This window comes from Cornus florida, unplaced genomic scaffold, assembly GCF_030987335.1.
Source record: "Cornus florida cultivar Cherokee Brave unplaced genomic scaffold, ASM3098733v1 CherokeeBrave_3.0.0_Hap2_Chr01, whole genome shotgun sequence".
NCBI classification, from domain to species: Eukaryota; Viridiplantae; Streptophyta; class Magnoliopsida; order Cornales; family Cornaceae; genus Cornus; species Cornus florida.
The window spans coordinates 79117222-79125292 of NW_026775571.1; the positions used below are offsets into that span (position 1 = coordinate 79117222).

Consider the following 8071-nt stretch of genomic DNA (forward strand, 5'->3'; position numbering starts at 1 on the left):
GGCTTTGGGTACGAAATTGCACCTTAGCACTGTCTATCATCCTCAGATTGATGGACAGACTGAGAGGGTTAATCAGATCATGGAAGACATGCTACGGTCATGTGTTCTTGACTTCAAGGGACACTGAGAGGATTATTTGCCACTTGTGGAGTTTGCTTATAACAATAGTTTTCAGAAGACTATTGGGATGGCACCTTTTGAAGCGTTATACGGCTGACCGTGTCGATCGCCCGTTTGTTGGATGGAGGTTGGCGAGAGCCGATTCTTGGGTCCTGAGTTTATCAAGGATACTTTTGAGAAGATAGCTCTTATACGAGATCGCATGCGTACTACCCAAAGTAGGCAGAAGAGCTATGCAGATCGTCGCACTCGTGCTTTGGAGTTTCGGGTTGGGGATCAGGTTCTTCTCAAAGTATCTCCTATGAAGGGTGTTATGCGCTTTGGGAAGAAAGGGAAGTTATCTCCGCGGTTTGTCGGTCCATTTATGATTACGGATCGAGTTAGAGCTGTGGCTTATCGGTTGGCACTTCCGGATAACTTAGATCGCGTTCACAATGTGTTTCATGTTTCCATGTTGCGAAAATTTCTGCGCGATGAGGATCGGTATCAGCATATCGATGTTGGGGAGATTGAGTTATAGCCGGATGCAACTTATTTGGAGCCACCGTGTCGTATTGTCGACCGACGGGATCAAATTCTTCGTAACAAGGTTATTCCATTGGTTCATGTTCAGTGGAGTCATCACAATGAGGCTGAGTCTACTTGGGAACGGGAGGATGTCATTCGCTCACAGTTTCCTGAAATATTGGAAGAAGGTAAGAGCGAATTCCGAGGACGGAATTCCTTTTGTTAGGGGGGAAGAATGTAATACCCCTAATTTTAAAAGGATAATCCTGACATTAATTTAATTATTTAATTCCTTATTTAATTGTTTAATCCTTTATTTAATTGTTTAATTGGTTTTTATTTGATTTAATTAGTTTAAATTGGTTATTTTAATTGTGTGTTTATTTCATGGTTATATTAAATTTGGTTTTTGTTTTACTTAATTGATTAATTGTTTTGTTTAATTAGTTGTCTCAATTGCGGATTTAATTGTTTTAATTTCATTTTTTTTTTTTAAATTGTGTTAATTTAGGGTTTTGTTTTAGAAGTTAAGTCCGGGTAGCCGACGTAGATTTTAATTAGGATTCTCTATGGGCCTGTTAGGATTCATTGTAGGGTTTGGCTTGATTTTAGGTCCTGCATAAACCTATAAATATAAGTATTAAGTCTGCTTAGGGTTTTTAGAAAAAAAAACTATTCACGACAGTGGAGGCAGAGAGAGAACAGAGGAGGATTTCAGTAGGACGCTGCCGGAGAACGTAGGAAGACGACTGTGCAAGGCTAAAGGCAAGTTCTATACCTAACTCTCTCCCATTTGCTCGTGTTCTTTACAGGTCTAATACAACTCCAGGAACATATAAGGATTAAAATTAAACTAAGTTGCATGTTTAAGATACTGTAACTAGGACATGTTTTCAAGTTCTGTATTATTGATTTAAGTGCTTTCTTGCGTATTTCTTTTTCTAATTCATGTCCATTGATGTGTAAGGAGATTTAGTATTCTGGAACACCCTAGGAGAACACTAGATTAAATCTGGGTGCATAGTTGAGTTGTTTGAAACAGTGGGATTACGGTAATGATAGATTTCTCGGATTAAATTCTTTTCACACAGTGCATGTTTATGTTGATGTTAGGAGTTGTATTAAGAATTAAGTTGTCCCATGGACATTCTAGAACCTAGTTTAGACATCTAGGAACCCTGACCATGGAGGACGGAGGTAGTGGAAGTCGCTGAAGATGAAAACGATGAAGGAAAACAAGCAGGGAGGGAGAAAGGAGGAAGATGCGGCTCCACACAAGGTGGAGCTGGGTCTAGGGTGTGTGGAGACGGCTCCACATGGAATGGAGCCGACTCCACACAAAGGGGAGGCGGCTCCCCATGTGGGGGAGGTGGCTCCTTCCCCTTTTGATGCAATTTTTGACGAATTTTGCTTCTGGGCTGAGTTTTTGGTCTGTTTGGGACATTCAGGGACTGTACATGAGAGATTAAATGAATTATGTGATCATATAAAGACTCCAGAGGGTGTGGGAGGAATAACAGTTTACTTAGGGTTTATAGGATTGAACCGTAAACAGTTTATAGCAAGATATGCGAACTGTTCTTGAATGCAGGTGGATTAAATTGCTTAAATTGTTGTAGAGACTTTCTGTGGATAATTATCAGTTATTAATCATGTTTTTATGACATAAATTAAGCATGTTAAAATTGATATATTTTTCCTATGCTTGCTATGGAATGATTGGTGTTTAAACTGTCTTATTTATCGCATCAATTGTAGGACTGAAATTATGAGCACAGTAACTGGTCAAGATTTAATACACTTGCTGTGGAGTTAATTGATATAGACTTTCAATCATGTTCTCTTAATTATAAGGATTCTGGGAATAAGTTGATATTTGCATATGTTGTTGTACTATCAATTGCTGGATTATTTGGTTGAGTATTGTAATGCCAGTATGTTAAAATACATAACTTTATTGTGCTCACTTGTGGAACAATTGATGTTTAAATTTACTACTATGTTTTATTATCAATTGTGGATTTAATGGATTAGTTGGTAGTTATCATTCGTATTTATTCTATCAATTGCTGGATGGATTGGATTGTATGCACCGGTATGGGACGGTGACATATCAGGGATGGTTTAGTTTCTAAAATACTAAATCTAACCTGTATTGGAATAAGGGAATGGATTATAAATAAAACCTACTTATATTTATAATACGTCAAAGAAGCTGCACAAGCTGAATAACTAGCTGGATTACTTTTTAACTGGGTTGAGTCAAAGAAGCTGCACAAGCTGAATGGCCAACTGGATTTCTTATGGATGGATATGATAGGATTTTAAATATATTTTTATGGCACCACGATATGAGTCTGAGTCTCAGAGTCGTTGGTTAAGGAGCGTATATGCATTGGGATGCATAGCTGGCTACGATGGTGGGAGGTGTACCCTGTTTAGGTTTAGGTACACATGCCCACTTCGTGTGCGTTTTTGCATGTTGCCTCTATTCAGGTTGAGACCGGCCTGTAGTCCAGTGAGAGTCCTTTAGTGTGATTATATATATACATACGGACTATTAGCTATTGTCGAGTTGGTTAGAATGTACACGCGTATCAAGTCTCTGCTTGGATTGTAGTAGGATAGAACTTGTTCGTGGGCCTGACCCACTTCTATATTTTTTCAGGTACACGACAGTTCCAGACTTAGATGTGTTCGTGCTGAGCAGAGATTTTTATTCACTCTACTGACGATGTAGGACTTCTCTTTGTAGCTTACTTCTGGATGTCTTATCGGTTATTTTTATTACGGTTTGGATTATTATTAGGGGTCCACTAGAGATGGATTTCCGAGTTGTACACTTGGAGGTTTTGGAGTTGGATTATTTAATCTTTATTATTTGAAGATTTTATTTTAGTTTCTTTCAGCTTAAACTTTAGTTCTTAAATTCATTTTGTCATCTGTGTTTGTTTTAAATACTTTAATTGTTTGATAATCCCTCGGGTTTGGGCTTGGGCCTAATCAACCCGTGTCTACGATCCGAAGGGTATCACACTAACGATGTTGAATGTTCGAATATCGATGGAAACAATATTAATTTAATGGATCTTGAGAAAAATTACATGTAAATATCTTATAAAAAGTTTCGGGTTATATTTCAAAAATTACACCTAAAAGATTAAATAAGCATCGTAATGATGAGGTACAGCTTTCACTCATGTGCAAAAACTTGTGGAGGTGTAGAAAATAATGTTATGGGTCGAATTGTTTTAAAGTATAGAGTGGTAGAGTTATCTTTAAAAGATTTGCTAAATGTGCTAAAGCTAGGAAGTATGGATACATTCTCCTATGCGTTATAGCAATATTAGACACGACTTTAACAAGGGTAAGACATAGCTAAAAGATTCATTAAATTTGATTATTTTATCTTTTGTCTGGCTGTGACACAACATACATGGATATGGTTTAAACATGACAATATACGTTTTGGATACTTTTGAAGACTAGGCGAGATGGTTTTATAATTATTTTTCTTAAACGAATGTAATTCAGCACAATTTAAAATATATTATCAATAAAACGAAAAATAATTCTAATAGATATTCAACAGTCGACTCCGACGGTTAAATGCCACGAAGTGGTAGAAAAGAAAAAAGAAAAAGAAAAAGAAAAAAGGAGTGACATAATTACCGTTGGAAAATGAAATGGCAATGTGAAAATTAATTCTCTTCATGCACTAAGCACTTAGTGTGGTATCTCCATAGTGCCATAGACTCAACTCCAAACAAGAACTGATCACATTTTTGTCTATAAATTAGACCCCAGTTGATTCTCTTTCCTCCAAGTCTTTATGTTCTCTCATTTACCATTTCTTGGTTTAGTGAATTAAGTGAGAGAAGAAAAGAAGACACAGTGAACAGAGAATGGCTGTGATTTTCAATTCCAGTAGTAACTTCCAATCTCTAAAACTCCCTTCCTCTGCTCGCATGCCAATGGCCCACCGTCTCACAAATTCCAAGATCTCCATGGCTTCCAACCTCCCCTCAAGCTCGGGGTGAGTTTTCTTTTTCCCTTTGTTTGATTCATTTCCTTCCTATCATGTTTTACATTAACAAGTTCATTCTTTCAAACCTATCATGTTTTCTAAAATATATTTATTACTTGCTTTTTTCTGTCTAATTAGCAGGGGTTTTATTTTTATTATGAGTGGTATTGGTAATATTAATTAATTTTTAGAAAGAAGATAAGTAGGCTTGGAAGGTGACAATTAGACTTCTTTAGTTTTTTTAAGGCTACTTATGCTTTAGGTCTTTGATTGTTAATTCAATTGATTAATTGGATGTTTATTCCAAAATTCTGGACTATATAGAGAGACAAGAACTAGTCATCAATTTTAACAGCTCATTTTTTTTACTGATAATGCAACAAGACAACTAGATGAATTTGAGTTCAATTACTGAACTTATCGAATAATTGAGATTTTTTTATTTAGTTCAATACACGAGCTTGAAATTAAGCTCAATTATATTTTTATTAAACGAACTGAGTCAAGTACGAGCTAATCAAAATCGTGATGGGCTGAGTTAGCCCATAAACAAACAAGCCGAAGCTGAGTCTGAATAGTCTAAAACTTGTTTGACTAGTTCATTTGTAGTCCTGAATTCGCCAATGTTAGTGTTACAGTAGTGGAAATGTTTACATTACACATACCATTGAGGATCGGAGTGTATATGAAATAAATAGGGCCAAATATATATATATATATATATATAGTTAGACGTTGCTGCTTCTGACTTGATCCCATTCAAACCCATCAAGTTATTAATAACCCTAGCAACTCCAACTTAATTTAGGGAGCTTGGCTTGAGGAAGAAGCAATTCGCATTTGGTGAAGAGCCACGTTTTCAAGTGAAACATTCTATGCCACCTGAAAAGCAAGAGATATTCAAATCCCTGGATGGATGGGCTAAGAACAATCTGTTAGTTCACCTAAAATAATTGAGAAATCTTGGCAACCACAGGATTTTTTACCAGACCCTACTACGTCGACCGACGAATTCGCCAAGCAAGTGAAGGAACTAAGAGAGAGGGCCAAAGAGATCCCCGATGACTACTTTGTTGTGTTGGTTGGAAACATGATCACAAAAGAAGCCCTTCCAACCTACCAATCATTGTTAAATACAGGTGACGGAGTTCGGGACGAAACGTGTTCAAGCCTCAGTGCATGGGCAATTTGGATTAGGGGATGGACTGCTGAAGAGAACAGGCATGGTGACCTCCTCAACAATTATATATATCTCTCTGGAAGGGTTGACATGAAGCAAATTGAGAAAACAGTTCAGTAACTCATTGGATTTGGAAATTGGCCGGAATGGTGAGATACTTAACAACATATAACATTATGTTTGCAGTTCAAATTACCGTACACACAAACATATAAATATATATGTATATATATATATATGTATATATATATATGTATGCACAAGACAAGTATCATTCTTTCTATTTCAATTTTGGTTTTATTTTATCATGTTCATTATAATTGGGCCCCTAAAAAAAATTCATAACTCTAGGACATACAGGCAGAAAATAATCCCTACCTAGGGTTCATTTACACCTCATTCCAAGAGAGGGCAACCTTTATATCTCATGGTAACACAGCTAGGCTTGCCAAACAATATGGGGACACAAGCCTGGCTCAGATATGTGGTACCATAGCCTCCGATGAGAAGCGCCACGAAGCTGCTTACACCAAGATAATGGAGAAGCTCTTTGAGGTTGATCCTGATGCAAGTCTCGTGGCATTCGCGGACATGATGAAGAAGAAGATAGCCATGCCAGCCCACTGGACGTGATGATGATCTTTTCAGGCACTTCTCGGCTGTTGCACAGCGACTGCGTGTGTACACTACCAAGGACTATGCTGATACATTGGAGTGTTTGGTTGATAGATGGAATGTGGAGAAGATCAGTAGTGGACTTTCGGGGGAGGGTCGAAAGGCTCAGGATTATGTTTGTGGTTTAGCTCCAAAAATTAGAAGGCTGGAGGAAAGAGCTCAGGGAAGGGCCAAGCAAGTAGTTTCCGTTCCTTTCAGTTGGATTTTTGATGGACAAGTAAAGCTCTGAATGAAGAAAATGAGCACACCGATCTTGGCCTGGTCAATGGGTCAGGTGAGACGCTATTTGAGAAACCCATGTCCGGCCCTTGGGCTTTGCAATTCGCGTCGTGGGCATGGAATGGGCTAGATGGCAGACTCGGCATGGGCGTCATTTTAATTTTGAAAATGACCTCATTTGGGCCGGATTTGAATTTTGTTTCTGTTTTTTTTTTTTTTTTTTTTTAATTAAAAAAAAGATGGACTTTGCAGTAGGCTCACTTTAATAGAAAGTGGGCAACTTAAAAAAAAGGTCGTTCTATTTATCTCTACTTTTTTGTCACCTGCTAGCGGGGATCATGTGATAAGGAATTTTTGTAGACAATTTAATCGGTTAAGTGGTTCAATCAATGTAATCGATTAAGTGAATTAGTATTTGCTTTTAAGTCCAAACTCCTGAACTTTATCCCAATCATTAAATAACCCTAGCAAATGATAATTTTATCTTTTATGAGTTTTGAAGTCATAATAAATGTATCGAATGATTATTTTTTCCCTTTTGGGTTTTAAACCATGATTGATCATGCTAAATGACCGAAATGACCTAATGGACCCTAGAACCATTATATTTGTACAAAATGACCATTTTGCCCCTATTAAAACCTAAAGTATTATAATATTGTGAAATGATCATAGTACCCTTGTATCTTAAAATTTCAATACTTAATTTTCAGTTTTATCAAACAGCACCTTAATGAATTTAATTAAGTGAAAACTATAAATGGTCATGAATAAACAAGGAAATAATTTGAACCAATAAAGTTACGAGAAGCATATTATGATATATTATTAATCTATTAGGAAGGATTAATTTTGCTCTTGCTGTAGATGTATTTATATTTTAAGTAAAGAAAATCTAATCATTAAACTAACTTATGTACCAAAAATCAAAATGATTCGAGCTCATTTAGACCTCTGACAAAATTTTCTTGGGTCTTAAAGGATAAAACTTTCTAATATCATAATAGTTGGACCACAGATGCCTTGATAGCTCAGTGGGTTAGCACCTCAAGTGGATTTTGAAGTACTAGACTTCAACTCTGCATCTATTAATCTAACTTTTAACTTTTTTTGCCTTGTAAAAAAAAATAATAATAATAATAGTTGGATAAGGATTTGCATGCAAGGACAGGGCTCATGAGCTTGTGTGATGGTGGGGGTGGTGGGTTAGATATGTGCTTAATTTTGACACCATGCTTAGTCATTGTGGGTGCATATTTAGTAGGCATCGGTTACAATACTTGGAGTTTGGGGGGCTCAGATGGGTTTTGGAACTATTCACAACTTTTGTGCAGACGAACCAC

At 36.8% G+C, this 8071-nt stretch overlaps 1 pseudogene; it reads left to right on the top strand.

Annotated features, from left to right (window-relative positions):
• Positions 1-1852: 1852 nt before the first annotated feature.
• On the top strand, positions 1853-7120 carry LOC132275692 (stearoyl-[acyl-carrier-protein] 9-desaturase, chloroplastic-like; annotated as a pseudogene).
• The last annotated feature ends 951 nt before the right edge of the window (positions 7121-8071 follow it).